The sequence below is a fragment of the Bos grunniens genome, chromosome X (genome assembly GCF_055505025.1).
Source record: "Bos grunniens cultivar Pamir isolate PY7600 chromosome X, Bosgru_T2T1.0, whole genome shotgun sequence".
NCBI lineage: Eukaryota > Metazoa > Chordata > Mammalia > Artiodactyla > Bovidae > Bos > Bos grunniens.
In genome coordinates this window covers 99677262-99695035 of record NC_141194.1, presented here as the reverse complement: position 1 = coordinate 99695035, position 17774 = coordinate 99677262, and the positions used below count along the sequence as shown (strand labels likewise).

Genomic DNA, 17774 nt, shown 5'->3' with positions numbered 1-17774 from the left:
TCTTAACATTCTTTCAAGCCAACTCAACCAAAGAAAGGAAAGAACAAGTCAGAATCACAAGGCCTAACTCCTTCATCCTGGGACCTTGCCTGTGAGATAAGGCGAGAGGGTTGGGGCCATGCCTCCATTTTGTCAGTAATGCCTAACATGGCACCTGACATCTCCTCCTTTCTTATTTTTTTAGAGCATAAGTATGAAACTCAGTAGATAAAGCAGAAACACTTCAGTTGAGTATTCTGAAAAGACACAGGGCTAATACAAATCAGAATCAACAGGCATAATAACACATGGCTGCGTTAATCACTATTGTAAAAAAGGATCCATGGGAAAGATACCCCTCCAGATTTTTAAAAAGGGAAATAAAAAGCCATTGAGAGGAAAAGTCAGACTCCACCCACTTCATAGTCTGAATATCCTGATGTAACTTATAAATATCAATACTAAAATCTGAATGATTCCAGTCACCTAAAATATGATTCCTAATGTGTTCCCAAGAATGTGCGGAATCATTCACTTGTAGAGGGATAATACATCCATTTAAATTCAGCATGGCACCTTAAAGACAACTTAATTTTTTAATTTGTAATTTCTTGTCCTATAAGTAGGACTTCTTCTTCTAAAGCATTGACCTTATTTTCTATTTTCCTACCTATAATTTCCTATGTAGTAAGAGACATTTTTGGATAGCTGATTGACAAACGAGGCAGTATGCACTTCTTTTGACAGGGCAACAGCAGGAACTGTAACTGAAGCAATTATGGAAATCAAGGCAGTTATTCCCACAATCAGAGCTGTAATGAATCTCTTAGGTTGAGAAATTAGGCCATTAAGTTCATACAAAACGTTCAATGCATAATCATCAAACCATTGTCCCTCTAATTTCACAGGAACCATCAAATATGGTGGTTGCTTTACAATCATCACAGCCTTATAATTACTATAATCATTCCCATCAACACAATTTGATATAAAACAATCCACACATTCGACATTATAAACAGTTTCTCCTTCAAAAACTCCCAAATCATTCCAATTTCTGGCCAACAAAAAGGCATAGGGAGAATGCATGTAGGCCCATACAATTTATCTTTGTTCACTTAAAGGTCTATGTAAAACCACAAGTGCAATAGCAGCCAATGCTCTCCATAATTCAGGTTGCATGGGACCTGTTCCATCAAAACTCACTAAAGGAGGAACCCATCCATTAACATGCCACCTAGTAATTGCTAAAGGATAAGGGATGAATGAATCATTCCATATGAATCTATAAGGTTCTTCAAAAGTCAAGTTCAATCTTTGATTCAAAAGATAGGGGCATCCCCATTCTGTCAGAAAATGTCTGGTGGCAACAATGGGAATAGATAACTTTATGGAGAACATGCATTCTTTTCCACATTCTTTCCAATGAGGAAAGCCAGAAATTCTGCTTATGCTTTCCCAGGCCTGTAGTCCTTGTTCATCAGAATCTGGAGTGGGGAGTGCACAGCTCAGAAAGTCCTTTAAATGAGGGGCTGCCTGTTTTATGGCATCATATAGTTTTTCTTGCGCCCCCAGCATCAGCACCTGTAAGGACCAAAAATCTCTCTTGCCATTGTTTCTCGGAGAGTCAGTAAGCATGCCTTTCAAGGAACTGCTAACACATCCATTCAAAACCGGAGCTGATCCTTGTAAGGAGGAAGGTATGGAAAAACAAATAGGTGGATAAACGGATACACCTGAAAAATTGAGGGGAAAGCTGACCACTGTTTTAGCATTATTAGGATAGATGGAAGCCCTGCCCAAAAGATGAGTATCATTAACAAAAACACTAATGGGCTCATTCATCCAATCAACAGGCTGAAAAGAAGGTGGATTAGGCAAATAGGCCCAATGAACTTTTTCTGTGCTGGAGGGCCTTGGCTGAGAAGCCAACACAGCAAACACAGCCACAAACATACCATAGGAGTGGCCTCATGTTTTCCCCTTTCTATTAATTCTTCAGCCTGCTGAGTGATATGTTTCAGCTGGCCCCAAGTTGGCACCATGCTGGAGGTAGTTTGAGTACAATGACGGCAACAAGATGGAGCAGAATAAAGCTGGACTCCATCAGCATGTCTCTTCTGAAGCGCCAGGTGCCTGAAGCGATGTACTAGCAGTGAAGCCTCATTTGAAGGGTCACTCGCCCTTCGGCTTCTCCTTGGCTCCCTCAGGTCCGGACTCGACGAGCTTCTGATCTCCCCATCTTCCCTCGGTCCCAGACTCCAGGACTCCAGAAATCTCATGGGACAGGACATGTCGAATCAGTCTGTCAGGAACCCATACAGGAGAAATGGAATCCTGTGGAAACACACAAGCCTACCCTCTCCTGCAAGTTAACAGCATATCTGGCCCTTTCCATGCTCTGGTAAGGAGGTCCTTCCACTTGACCAGGGGCCAAGTCGTAGCCCCTTCAGGAATCCAGTGTCTCATCATTGCAGTCTGGCCCTGTGTGTCCAAGTTTAAATGATTAATTACAAACAAAGCATGGGGTAGAACATGATGTGGAGAGGAATACTTAAATTCTCCCTGCCTTAATTTAACTATCTGATTTTTTAATCAGTGTGCCCTTTCTACTATGGCTTGGCCTTGGGGATTATAAGGTATTACTGTTGAATGAATTATAGAAAATTGTTGACAAAATCTCCTAAAAGCAGCAGAAGTATAAGCTGGTGCATTATCTGTTTTTATCTGTTCAGGGAGTCCTATTTGGGAAAAGCACTGAAACAAGTACTGAATTACATATTTTACTGCTTCACCTGATCTAGCAGAGGCTATAATAACATGAGAAAAGGTATTCACGGTAACATGCACAAAGGACAGTTTTCCAAAGGGTATGAGTTAATTCCATTTTCCAGAGAGCATTAGGCCTAAGGCCTTGGGGATTTACTCCTAATGGTAGAGGTGGATTAGATATTGGGCAATTTGGACATAACTATTTGTCTAGCTGCCTCCCTAGGGATACGAAATTCATACCTTAAACCAGCTGCATTTTGATGGTGAATTTTGTGAGAATTTTTGGCCTTGTCAATCTTTTCATGTAAATTTAAAGCAATTACTTTAGTAAATGCATCTGCCAAAGCATTTCCTTCATGTAAAGGGCCAGACAACCTGGAATGGGCTCTAATATGTCCTACAAAATATTTCTTATCTCTATGCTTAATCTCCTTCTGTAAATCAAATAACAAAGAGAAGATGGTAGTCTTATTTTCTGGAATATTAGCAGTCTCAATACGAGGAAACAACCTTACAATATATCAGGAGTCAGTCAAAAGATTGAAGGTATGGTCTTTCAAATGTTGAAAAGCCCAAATAACTGCTCTCAACCCAGCTCTCTGGGCAGATGTCTCTTCAGTTACCTGAATGTGGGATTTTCTATTAATAATTGTGACTGCTTTACCATTAGAAGAACCATCTGTGAAAACTAAAATTGCCCCTTCCAAATGTTGAATAGAAAATTTCTTCAGAAAAATCACAGAATGTGTTTTCAGAAAATGAAATAGAGGGCTTGAGGGCAAATAAAACAAAACTTGACCCCTGAATCTATCAGGGTAACTTGCCAATCACCACTATTTTGTAAAAGAAATTGCAGTTGATCATTATTGAATGGAATCACTATATTTGTTACTTCCTTTCCAAAAAGTTCCACACTTCCTTTTCTACCTTTTATAATTAATTGTGCCACCAAGCTGGGCTAAGACAAAACTATTTTTCTTGGGGTCACTTGTAGATGGAGCCATTCCAATAGGCAGTCTTGCCACAAGCATCCTGTGGGTGTATGTTCTGTGGTGAGAATAATTAAATCCCATCCTCTGGTAATATTAATCCTAATTAACTGATCATTCAAAGCCTCATCCACTTTAACAAGAGCCTCACTAGTCAATTTTCTCTTAGAACTGGGATTAGGGTCACCTTTAAGCAATCAAACAAAGGCTTTAAATCTGCAGTGGTCAGTCTTAAATGTGAGCATATCCAATTAATATCCACTAATAATTTCTGGAAATCATTTAAAGTTAGTAAACGATCTCTCTGCAGCTGCAAAGGGGCATGACTCACAGTATGGGTATTTAACACCCTCCCTAAATAAGAGAAAGGAGGATTTACTTGTATCTTTTCTGGAGCTATCTTTAAACCCCAGTCTTCCAAGGCCTCAATCAATTCAGATAAGATTTGTTGCAACAAGGTTCTATCCTTATGGGCAGCCAAAATATCATCCATATAATGTATCAAATATAGATCTTTATACCTTCTTCAAACATTCTGCACAGCTTGATCCACAAATTTCTGACACAAGATGGGACTATTTTTCATTCCCTGAGGCAAAACCTTCCATTGAAACCTTCTATAGGGCTGTTTAAAATTAGCTGAAGGGAGACTGAAAGCAAACTTTTTACAATCCTGAACAGCCAGGGGGATGATAAAGAAACAACCCTGTAGATCTATAACTATCACATTATACTGAAAGTGCACAGCTACTGGGGAAGGGAGACCTGGCTGAAGGGTGCCCATGTCTTCCATAGTTGTGTTTATAGCTCGTAAATCTTGTAACAACCTCCATTTTCCTGATTTATTCTTAATGACAAAAATGGGAGTATTCCAGGAGCTATTAGAAGGCTCTATATGGCCAGCAGCCAGTTGTTCCATAACTAAATCCTCAGCTGCCTGCAGCTTTTCAGCTGTTAAGGGCCATTACTCCACCCATACCGGATCATCAGATTTCCAGGTAATAGGGTTGGCAGCAAGAGCAACAGCCTCTAGGATAAATTTGAATATCCTTCAGTTCAGTTCAGTCGCTCAGTCATGTCCAACTCTTTGTGACCCAATGAATTGCAGCATGCCAGGCCTCCCTGTCCATCACCAACTCTCGGAGTTCACTCAGACTCATGACCATCGAGTCAGTGATGTCATCCGGCCACCTCATCCTCTGTCCCCTTCTCCTTCTGCCCCCAATCCCTCCCAGCATCAGAGTCTTTTCCAATGAGTCAACTCTTTGCATGAGGTGGCCAAAGTTCTGGAGTTTCAGCTTTAGCATCACTCCTTCCAAAGAAATCCCAGGGCTGATCTCCTTCAGAATGGACTGGTTGGATCTCCTTGCAGTCCAAAGGACTCTCAAGAGTCTTCTCCAACACCACAGTTCAAAAGCATCAATTCTTTGGCATTCAGCCTTCTTCACAGTCCAACTCTCACATCCATACATGACCACAGGAAAAACCATAGCCTTGACTAGACGAACCTTTGTTGGCAAAGTAATGTCTCTGCTTTTCAATATGCTATCTAGGTTGGTCATAACTTTCCTTCCAAGGAGTAAGCATCTTTTAATTTCATGGCTGCAGTCACCATCTGCAGTGATTTTGGAGCCCGCCCCCCCCCCAAAAAAAAAGAAAGTCTGACACTGTTTCCCGTGTTTCCCCATCTATTTCCCATGAAGTGATGGGACCGGATGCCATGATCTTCGTTTTCTGAATGTTGAGATTTAAGCCAACTTTTTCACTTTCCTCTTTCACTTTCATCAAGAGGCTTTTAGTTCCTCTTCACTTTCTGCCATAAGGATGGTGTCATCTGCATATCTCAGGTTATTGCTATTTCTCCCGGCAATCTTGAATATCCTAAACATTTTCTATTCTTGTTAGGAACCGTTTCTAATGGAGAAACAATTCTCTGCTGATCTTTACCAAGCCCCTTGTCAGGATTATACCTCATTTGCAGCATTTGGTCAGTAACCTTTTCATCTGGGCTGTATAAAAGCATTCTCATTTGAGATAATATATCTCTCCCCCATAAATAAAAAGGTAGTGAAGGAATCACATATGGACAAAAGGTACCTTGTTTCCCCTTCTCATTTGACCATGTCAAAATTTGTGAGCTCTTAGCAACTGAGGGCACTGACCCTATTCCTACCAAGCCGGGATTGGTCAAACGTGTCGGCCAGGATGAGGGCCAATCTTTTCCAGAAATGCAAGAGACATCTGCTCCAGTATCCAACAGCCCTGATATTCTATTTCCTTGAATTAAAAGATCTTTCAAAGGCCTTGAAGCTATAACTTCCTGCACCCAAAAGGCTAGGTCACTAGATCCAAATCCTCTGAGACTCCTATCTTGAGAAGACAAGGTTCTTCTTGTCTTATAATAAGGTAAAAGCAAAAGCTGTGCTATTCTTTGACCTTTATTAATTTGCACAGTTTTGGCAGGTGGTGAGACAAAAACTTTAATTTCCCCAGTATAATCAGAATCTACTACACCAAGCACTACCAAAATTCCTTGAAGAGAGAGCTGAGCTATTCCCTAGCACAAGCCCAAAATGCCCTCAGGCAGGGAACCAGCCAGTCCTGTTGGAATCAGAGTAGTTATTAACCACATCAGTGGTTAATATTGTTGAAGTGGTGAAACTGAGGTCCAGTCTTGTGCTACCTGGGGTTGCTCTGAGGAGTTCTGAGATGGAACAAAGGGATTTAATGCTATTGCCCCTATTGCTGTTTGGGGCCAGGGCTGCTCCTGCTGCCCATTTCCCTGAAACTGGGAAAAATTACTTCCATCCTTATGGAATTTAGATCTATAGTCTTTTGCCCAATGACACACCTTCTGGCACTGGGGGCAATGTGTCTTTGGAGGGTTAGTTTTAGTCTGTATTGGCACGGCTTGTTGTCCCTGCTTGGCAGGACATTGTCAGCAAAAATGCCACATTTGGCCACAAGAGAAACACTTTTTATTTGTAGAATTGTTTCCATTATGATTAAGTTTTTTTAATAGCCTGGGTGAGACCCCCCTGAGGGGGTTTTCTCCAAGGAGCAGGCTCTGTATATTGTGCATGCATCTGCTTCAAAAGCTCCTTTGTTTCAGAAAACTCTTTATCTTCCTCAGCCTCAGGCAATGCTCCGGGAGGCTTTGGGGGCGAAGTGGAGAACTCCTGGGCCCTGGGAGGTGCAAACAGAGGCAGCAGCGATGCCATAAATCAGAAAGTGATGGATACATTTTTAAAGGTTTACGTAGAGGAGGAGGGGCCTCGCTAGGGTGCCCAGCCACAGCATCCTTCAAATCCTCCCTCTCCTCCGGAGGTAGAGCACAGTCTCCCTCTTTTTTTTTTTTTTTTTGTCAGTGGCAGAAAGAATGATGTGCACAGAAGGCGGAGACCCACCATCCACCTCTGTAGCCTCTCCCATGGGCTGTCTAACAGCTTCATGCTGAGGGTCCAGGACGTCCCTAATCATATTCCACAGAGCAAAAGCATCTACAGGAACATTTTCTGGCCCATGTAAAGTATAAAACAAATGTAAATGATCTCCAACCTTATTCCAGGTTTCTAGATTTACGGTACCCTCCTCAAGAAACCATGGACATTGCTCTTGGACAAAAATTAGGAATTTAGACAGTCTTCCAGTGCTTACTTTAATGCCTCTATGGGCTAACATGTGAAGTAATATTTCAATAAACATTTGTCTATTCTTGGATGCAGAGAGACCCATTTTTCTAGAGAATATTCTTATTACTTCTGTACCCTCCTCATCCTGCCTAAACTGCAGATGGGTGCTGGGCACCCACAGGTAAAATCCTAACTTCTCCGTGTTGCAGTCACGAAGTTACTTACCCTTCAGATGCCCCCTGTTCAGGCGCCACTTGCTGGAGTCCAGCTCCAGCAGGTAGGGAATCAGCCTGCAGGGGTGAGCAGTGTCAGCAGACGATGATGTAGCCTCTGACTCATAGTACGGAACTACATGTTTATTTCAAGCTTCAGGTTCTCTTTTATACTTTGACAAAAGCATTAGGTCAGAGGTTTGACATTTTTAGTTTCCCCCACCCAGATTTACTGTCTCCAGAAATCATTGTTGTCCTAAAAACAGAGTCCCTGCTTCAGGGATTCTCTCAGAATTGGCTTTACTATCTATTATCTACTTTGTCTTATGTGTCCTATACTTAACTTGTGATTACATTGGAACTCATGCTCCATTCCTCAGTTTATTTCTTATCTTTCTAAATCCTGTTTGCCCCTAGCATCTTAAGATCACTATCTCCTAAAAAGCCTTCTCCTGCTGCTGCTGCTAAGTCGCTTCAGTCATGTCTGACTCTGTGAGACCCCATAGACGGCAGCCCACCAGGCTCCCCCATCCCTGGGATTCTCCAGACAAGAACACTGGAGTGGGTTGCCATTTCCTTCTCCAATGCATGAAAGCGAAAAGTGAAAGTGAAGTTGCTCAGTTGTGTCCAACCCTCAGCGACCCCATGGACTGCAGTCTTCCAGGCTCCTCCATCCATGGGATTTTCCAGGCAAGAGTACTGGAGTGGGGTGCCATTGCCTTCTCAAAAAAAAAAAAAGGGGGGGGGGGCTTCTAGCTATTCTTAATTATTCCTAAACACTAAACTCAGCAAACTTCTTTTGCCATAAATATTTCCCTCACAAACAGGTCTCAGAAAACAATCCTTCCCATGACCTCAAGCTGTGGCCTACATGGTCATCCTGGAACATTCTTTGTAAAGATCCTTGAACAAATGTCAATGGTTACTTTACAGATTATTTTATGGGCACAACTGCAGAAAGCTTTGTGCTTTCTCATGCTTCTCTCAAGCACCTTAACATTCTTTCCAGCCAACTCAACCGAAGAAAGGAAAGAACAAGTCAGAATCACAAGGCCTAACTCCTTCATTCCTGGACCGTGCTTGTGAGATGAGGAGCAGGGGTTGGGGCCGTGCCTCCATTTTGTCAGTAATGCCTAATGCGCTCCCGACAAAGATCTCTAGTCTTTTCCATTCTATTGTTTTCCTCTATTTCTTTGCACTGATCACTTAGGAAGGCTTTCTTATCTCTGCTTGGTATTCTTTGTAACTCTGTGTTCATATTGGTATATCTTTCTTTTTTGCCTTTGCCTTTAGCTTCTATTCTTTTCTCAGCTATTGGTAAGGCTTCATCAGACCACCATTTTGCCTTTTGCATTTTTTGTTTGGGGATGGTTTTGATCACCACCTCCTATACTATGAGCCTCTGGCCATAGTTCTTCAGGCACTTTATCTGTCAGATCTAATACCTCATTCTGCTGTTGCTGCTGCTGCTAAGTCACTTCAGTTGTGTCCAACTCTGTGTAACCCTATAGATGGTAGCCCACTAGGTTCCCCTATCCCTGGGATTCAAGGCAAGAACACTGAAGTGGGTTGTCATTTCCTTGTCCAATGCATGAAAGTGAAAAGTGAATACCTCATACTAATACCTCATAATAACTATGTGCATTTATGTACATTTGAACTAATAGAAAATTCCATTTTCTGCTCTCAGGATGAAATAAGATTACTGAAAATCATCTTAGAAACACAGGCCCAACAACAAGTGTAAAATCATCTTCACAGGACAATAATGGGTTCCATAGTGTGTAGTACTTAAGAAGCAATTGTGGATGCCATAGTCCTTGAGTAGAGATTTTCCAGTGGACTGATGGACAGTATAAAGCAAATTCTTAGCTACACAATAGAGTATTACATAATTTCATGGTTGAATATGAATTAAAGATACCATTAATAATTTCAATGAAATGATAATGACTAAATGTGAAATTAAAGTATGCTTTTTTATGAATATGAAATGTACAATGTGCTTTATAGCATTTAAGAACAAATGGAATTCATATTAATATCAACCTAAATTAAACATAAAAGCAAGTCTCAATTTTAGCCTTTCAGTTCAGTCAGTCGTGTCCGACTCTTTGCGACCCCATGAATTGCAGCACGCCAGGCCTCCCTGTCCATCACCAACTCCCATAGTTCACTCAGACTCACATCCATTAAGTCAGTGATGCCATGCAGCCATCTCATCCTCTGTCGTCCCCTTCTCCTCCTGCCCCCAATCCCTCTCAGCATCAGAGTCTTTTCCAATGAGTCACCTCTTCACATGAGGCGGCCAAAGTACTGGAGTTTCAGCTTCACCATCATTACTTCCAAAGAAATCCCAGGGCTGATCTCCTTCAGAATGGACTGGTTGGATCTCCTTGCAGTCCAAGGGACTCTCAAGAGTCTTCTCCAACACCACAGTTCAAAAGCATCAATTCCTCCATGCTCAGCTTTCTTCACAGTCCAACTCTCACATCTATACATGACCACTGGAAAAACCATAGCCTTGACTAGACATACCTTTGTTGGCAAAGTAATGTCTCTGCTTTTGAATATGCTGTCTAGGTTGGTCATAACTTTCCTTCCAAGGAGTAAGTGTCTTTTACTTTCATGGTTACAATCACCATCTGCAGTGATTTTGGAGCCCAGAAAACTAAAGTCTGACACTGTTTCCACTATTCCCCGAAATATTTCCCATGAAGTGATGGGACCAAATGCCATGATCATCATTTTCTGAATGCTGAACTTTAAGCCAACTCTTTCACTCTCCTCTTTCACCTTCAAAAAGAGGCTTTTTAGTTCCTCTTCACTTTCTGTCATAAGGGTGGTGTCATCTGCATATCTGAGGTTATTGATATTTTTCCCGGCAATCTTGTTTCCAGCTTGTGCTTCTTCCAGCCCAGTGTTTCTCATGATGCATATAAGTTAAATAAGCAGGGTGGCAATATACAGCCTTGACGTACTCCTTTTCCTATTTGGAACCTGTCTGTTGGTCCATGTCCAGTTCTAACTGTTGCTTCCTGACCTGCATACAAATTTATCAAGAGGCAGATCACGTGGTCCAGTATTCCCATCTGTTTCAGAATTTTCAACAGTTTATTGTGATCCACACGAAACCTTTGGTATAGTCAATAAAGCAGAAATAGATGTTTTTCTGGAACTCTCTTGCTTTTTCCATGATCCAGTGGATGTTGGCAATTTGGTCTTTCGTTCCTCTGACTTTTCTAAAACCAGCTTGAACATCAGGAACTTCACGGTTCATGTATTGCTGAAGCCTGGCTTGGAGCATTTTGAGCATTACTTTACTAGCGTGTGAGATGAGTGCAATTGTGTGGTAGTTTGAGCATTCTTTGGCATTGCCTTTCTTTGGGATTGGAATGAAAACTGACCTTTTCCAGTCTTGTGGCCTCTGCTGAGTTTTCCAAATTTGCTGGCATACTGAGTGCAACACTTTCACAGCATCATCTTTCAGAATTTGAAATAGCTCAACTGGAATTCCATCACCTCCACTAGCTTTGTTCATAGTGATGCTTTCTAAGGCCCTCTTGGCTTCGCATTTCAGGATGTCTGGCTCTAGGTGAGTGATCACACCATCATGATTATCTGGTTCGTGAAGTTTTTTTTTTTTTTTTTTTTTTTTACTGTTATTCTGTGTATTCTTGCCACCTCTTCTTGATATCTTCTGCTTCTGTTAGGTCCATACCATTTCTGTCCTTTATCAAGCCCATCTTTGCATGAAATGTTCCCTTTGTATCTCTAATTTTTTTGAAGAGATCCCTAGTCTTTCCCATTCTGTTGTTTTCCTCTATTTCGTTGCATTGATCACTGAAGAAGGCTTTCTTATCTCTTCTTGCTATTCTTTGGAACTCTACATTCAGATGCTTATATTTTTCCTTTTCTCCTTTGCTTTTCACTTCTCTTCTTTTCACAGCTTTTTGTAAGACTTCCCCAGAAAGCCACTTTGACTTTTGCATTTCTTTTCCATAGGGATGGTCTTGATCCCTGTCTCCTGGACAATGTCAGAAACCTCATCCCATAGTTCATCAGGCACTCTATCTATCAGATCTAGTCCATTAAATCCATTTCTCACTTCCACTGTATAATCATAAGGGATTTGATTTAGGTCATACCTGAATTTTCTAGTAGTTTTCCCTACTTTCTTCAATTTAAGTCTGAATTTGGCAATAGGGAGTTCATGATCTGAGCCACAGTCAGCTCCTGGTCTTGTTTTTGTTGACTGTATAGAGATTCTCCATCTTTGGCTTCAAAGAATATAATCAATCTGATTTCGGTGTTGACCATCTGGTGATGTCCACGTGTAGAGTCTTCTCTTGTGTCTTCGGAAGAGGGTGTTTGCTATGACCAGTGCATTTTCTTGGCAAAACTCTATTAGTCTTTGCCCTGCTTCATTCCGTATTCCAAGGCCAAATTTGCCTGTTACTCCAGGTGTTTCTTGACTTCCTACTTTTGCATTCCAGTCCCCTATAATTTAAAGGACATCTTTTTGGGGTGTTAGTTCTAAAAGGTCTTGTAGGTCTTCATAGAACCGTTCAACTTCAGCTTCTTCAGCATTACTCATTGGGGCATAGACTTGGATTACTCTGATAGTTACTATAAATATAGATCAAATAATACATTGAGATACAGATAGATAGTCAAGAAGTTTAGAAATGAATAAGTAAGACAGGGAAGGATATACATATTTAATCACTCAATCTGTTAACATTTGATCATTCACAGTTTATAATGAGAAAATATTATATTGTAGTAAGACACAAGTCTAGAGAGAATATAAAAAAGCTTCCCTAGTGGTTCAGATGGTAAGCAATCTGCCTGAAATGTAAGAGACCTGGGTTCAATCCCTGGCTTGGGAAGATCCCCTGGAGAAGTGCATGGCAACCCACTCCAGTATTGTTGCTTGGAAAATCCCATGGACTGAGAAGCCTGGCATGCCCCAATGCATGGGTTCATAAAAAGTTAGACATGCCTGAGCGACTAACATACTCACTCAGTTTTCTGTCAAAGGTCTGTGTAGGCAAAGCTATGGTTTTTCCAGCAGTCATGTACAAACGTGAGACTTGTGCCTAAAAGAAGGCTGAACACCAAAGATTTGATACTTTGAAATTGTGGTGTTGGAGAAGACTCGTGAGAGTCCTCTGGACTGCAAGGAGATCAAACCAATCAATCCTAAAGGAAATCAACCCTGACCGTTCATTGGAAGGACTGATATTAAAGCTGAAGCTCCAGTACTTTGGCCACCATATATGAAGAACCAACTCACTAGTAAAGACCCTCGTGCTGAAAAGATTGAAGGCAGAAGAAGAGGGCAGCAGAGGATGAGATGTTTTGATAGCATCACCAGCTCAATGGACATGAATTTGAGCACACTCTGATAGTGGAGGAAAGAAGACCCTGGCATGCTGCAGTCCATGGGGTCACAAAGAGTCAGACATGACTTAGTGACTGAACAACAATAACTACAACCAGAAATAAGGTTACAGTAAGAAAAATAATTTGCCTTTCCTCACTTTCAGTTTTATCACTCCTCACACCAAAATCACCTATAAATACATTTTGTCTCTATATAAATGTCATACTGTAACAACTACCAGAGATCATGTAAATGTTTTCTTCTCTTTGGAAAGTGCTGATGAGATGTTATACACTGGTAAAGATCAAGTTCAAAGCATCTTAAACTTTTAAACCAAAAGATAATAAAGAAAATAAATTCACCAAAAGCATATGCAAATGACCAAGCTAAGAGGCCACACACATCACTTAAAACACAGATAAAAAGACAAATAAAAATTTCAGGGAAATAAATTAAAGTTAGAATAGTATTTCATGATCTCAGCACTTGGTTTATCTTCCTTTCTTAGTTCACTAGAGGTTTCAGAAACCAACTGCCTCAAAGTCCATATTCCCTCTAAGAATATCATTGCTGTATCTTACACTGGCTTCTTAGAGTAGAGCATGCTAGCTCCACCATTCTGGAACACAAGCATTAAATTACAGGTCAAAGAAACAAAGACTATCAAATGACTGAGGTTAAATTTGCCTCACTGCCTCCTAATCTCTAATACAATTGGCTAGAGTAGAATTGGAATATGTAAAAAATGATGGAACTGAGGAATCAACCTGCCTAACTTCAAATTATACTGCAAAGCTACAGTCCTCAAGTCAGTATGGTACTGGCGCAAAGACAGAAATATAGATCAATGGAACAATATAGAAAGCCCAGAGATAAATCCACACACCTATGGGCACCTTATCTTTGATAAAGGACACAAAAATACAATGAAGAAAAGACAATCTCTTTAACAAGTGGTGCTGGGAAAACTGGTCAACCAACTGTAAAAGAATGAAACTAGAACAATTTCTAACACCATACACACAAATAAGCTCATGATTGATTAAAGATCTAAACATAAGACCAGAAACTATAAAATTCCTAGAGCAAAAATAGGCAATATACTCTCTGACATAAATCAAAGCAGGATCCTCTATGACCCACATCACAGAGTACTAGAAATAAAAGCAAAAATAAACAAATGGGACCTAATTAAACTCAAAAGCTTTTGCACAACGAAGGAAACTCTAAGCAAGGTGAAAAGACAGCCTTCAGAATGGGAGAAAATAATAGCGCAAAGAGTTAATCTCAAAAATATACGAGCAGCTCATGCAGCTCAATACCAGAAAAATAAACAACCCAATCAAAAAATGGGCCCAAGAACTGAGCGGACATTTCTCCAAAGAAGACATGCAGATGGCTAACAAACACATGAAAAGATGGTCAACATCATTCATTATCAGAGAAATGCAAATCAAAACCACAATGAGGTACCATCTCACAGTGGTCAGAATGGCTGCTATCAAAAAGTCTACAAACAATAAATGCTGGAGAGGGTGCGGAGAAAAGAAAACCTCTTACACTGTTGATGGGAATGCAAACTAGTACAGCCACTATGGAGAACAGTCTAGAGATTCCTTAAAAAACGGGAAATAGAACTGCCATATGGCGGAGCAACCCCACTGCTGGGCATATTCACCAGGGAAACCAGAATTGAAAGAGACATGTGTACGCCAATGCTTATCATAGCACTGTTTACAATAGCCAGGACATGGAAGCAACCTAGATGTCCATTGGCAGACAAATGGATAAGAAAGCTGTGGTACATATGCACAACAGGATATTACTCAGCTATTAAAAAGAATGAATTTGAACTAGTTCTAATGAGGTGGATGAAACTAGAGCCTATTATACAGAGTGAAGTAAGTCAGAAAAACACAAATACAGTACATTAACACATATATATGGAATGTAGAAAGACGGTAACAATGACCCTGTATGCGAGACAGCAAAAGAGACACAGATGTAAAGAACAGACTTTTGGATTCTGGGAGAAGGCGAGGGTGGGATGATTTGAGAGAATATCATTGAAACATGTATATTATCATATGTGAAATATATCATCAGTCCACGTTTGATGCACTGGGACAAAGCTGACTGATGGAATGGGGAAGGAGGTGGGAGGGGGATTGAGGATGGGGGACTCATGTACACCCTGATTCATGTCAAAGTATGGCAAAAATCACTACAATATTGTAAAGTAATTAGCCTCCAATTAAAATAAACAAATTAATTTTTAAAATAAGGTAATTAATTAAGGAAAGAATCTCTGGGTGAAGCAATTCAAGATGAAGAAGTTATTTATGCATGAATTCACCAATTACATAATCATTTCTATAAATTTTATCAAGATATCTAGGTGTCTTTAGTGTTCACATTTTAAGTCCACTCCAGAAAAAATTTTAAAGAAACTATAGAAGCTGACTTCCCAGTACCTAAAGGATTTTAAAACTCTTTGTGGGGTCATTAGCACATTCAAATCTTTATCTGAGTATTCACCAATGGCTATTTGACTAGTGTCTTTCAGTTCAGATCAGTCACTCAGTCGTGTCTGACTCTTTGCGACCCCATGAATTGCAGCATGCCAGGCCTCCCTGTCCATCACTAACCCCTGGAGTTCACTCAAACTCACGTCCATTGAGTTGGTGATGCCATCCAGCCATCTCATCCTCTGTCGTCCCCTTCTCCTCCTGCCCCCAATCCCTCCCAGCATCAGAGTCTTTTCCAACGAATCAACTCTTCACCTGAGATGGCCAAAGTACTGGAGTTTCAGCTTTAACATCACTCCTTCCAAAGAACACCCAGGACTGATCTCCTTTAGAATGGACTGGTTGGATCTCCTTGCAGTCCAACGGACTTTCAAGAGTCTTCTCCAACACCGCAGTTCAAATGCATCAATTCTTTGGTGCTCAGCATTCTTCACAGTCCAACTCTCACATGCATACATGACTACTGGAAAAACCATAGCCTTGACTAGACGGACCTTTGTTGGAAAGTAATGTCTCTGTTTTTGAATATGCTATCTAGGTTTGTCATAACTTTTCTTCCAAGGAGTAAGCGTCTTTTAATTTCATAGCTATAGTCACCATCTGCAGTGATTTTGGAGCCCAAAAAAACAAAGTCAGCCACTGTTTCCACTGTTTCCCCATCTATTTCCCATGAAGTGATGGGACTAGATGCCATGATTTTCGTTTTCTGAATGTTGAACTTTAAGCCAACTTTTTCACTCTCCTCTTTCACTTTCATCAGGAGGCTTTTTAGTTCCTCTTCACTTTCTGCCATAAGGGTGGTGTCATCTGCATATCTGAGGTTATTGATATTTCTCCTGGCAATCTTGATCCCAGCTTGTGTTTCTTCCAGCCTAGCGTTTCTCCTGATGCACTCTGCGTGTAAGTTAAATAAGCAGGGTGACAATATACAGCCTGGACGTACTCCTTTTCCTATTTGGAACCAGTCTGTTGTTCCATGTCCAGTTCTAACTGTTGCTTCCTGACCTGCATATAGGTTTCTCAAGAGGCCGATCAGGTGGTCTGGTATTCCCATCTCTGTCAGAATTTCCCATAGTTTATTGTGATCCACACAGTCAAAGGCTTTGGTATAGTCAAGAAATCAGAAACAGATGTTTTTCTGGAACTCTCTTGCTTTTTACATGATCCAGTGGATGTTGGCAATTTGATCTCTGGTTCGTCTGCCTCAGGGATCAAGACAATCCCCATGAAAAAGAAGTGCAAAAAAGCAAAATGGCTATCTGGGGAGGTCTTACAAAGAGCTGTGAAAAGAAGAGAAGCAAAAGCAAAGGAGAAGAGGAAAAATATAAGCATCTGAATGCAGAGTTCCAAAGAATAGCAAGAAGAGATAAGAAAGCCTTCCTCAGCAGACAATACAAAGAAATAGAGGAAAACAACAGAATGGGAAAGACTAGAGATCTCTTCAAGAAAACTAGAGATACCAAGGGAACATTTCATGCAAAGATGGGCTTGATAAAGGACAGAAATGGTATGGGCCTAACAGAAGCAGAAGATATTAAGAAGAGGTGGCAAAATACACAGAAGAACTGTACAAAAAAGATCTTCATGACCAAGATAATCATGATGGTGTGATCACTCACCTAGAGCCAGATATCCTGGAATGTGAACTTAAGTGGGCCTTAGAATGCATCGCTACGAAAAAAGCTAGTGGAGGTGTTGGAATTCCAGTTGAGATATTTCAAATCCTGAAAGATGATGCTGTGAAAGTGCTGTAGTCAATATGTCAGCAAGTTTGGAAAACTCAACATTGGCCACAGGACTGGAAAAGTTCAGTTTTAGTGTATATAGTTAAATTCTAACTAGGATTGAAAATTGAATACCCAATTTATAGTGTACAGTAGTTCTCAAACATTTTATCCTGAAACCCTTTTACACTCTTAAAACATACACTTATTGACATATATAATATTATACATTAAAATTTCAAATTTTAAAATAAATATATCATTTCATTTAAAATAATAACAAAGCATTTACCAAATTGATAAAAACATGTTTTATAAATATATCTATCATTATACAAATATTTTGCAGGATTTATCCCTGGTTTAATAGATTTTAGTTAGAAATTTACACTTGCTTCTTTTTTCATTCTCTCACACTCATTGCTTTTGTTGAATTGAAGTGAAGTTAAAGTCACTCATCATGTCTGACTCTTTGCGACCCCATGGGCTATAGAGTCCATGGAATTCTCCAGGCCAGAAAACTGGAGTGGGTAGCCTGTCCCTTTTCCA

The 17774-nt window shown here is 40.4% G+C and overlaps 1 pseudogene; it reads right to left on the bottom strand.

The window, feature by feature from the left end:
* Positions 1–619: 619 nt before the first annotated feature.
* LOC147340963 (uncharacterized) lies at positions 620–2452 on the bottom strand (annotated as a pseudogene).
* Positions 2453–17774: the final 15322 nt, after the last annotated feature.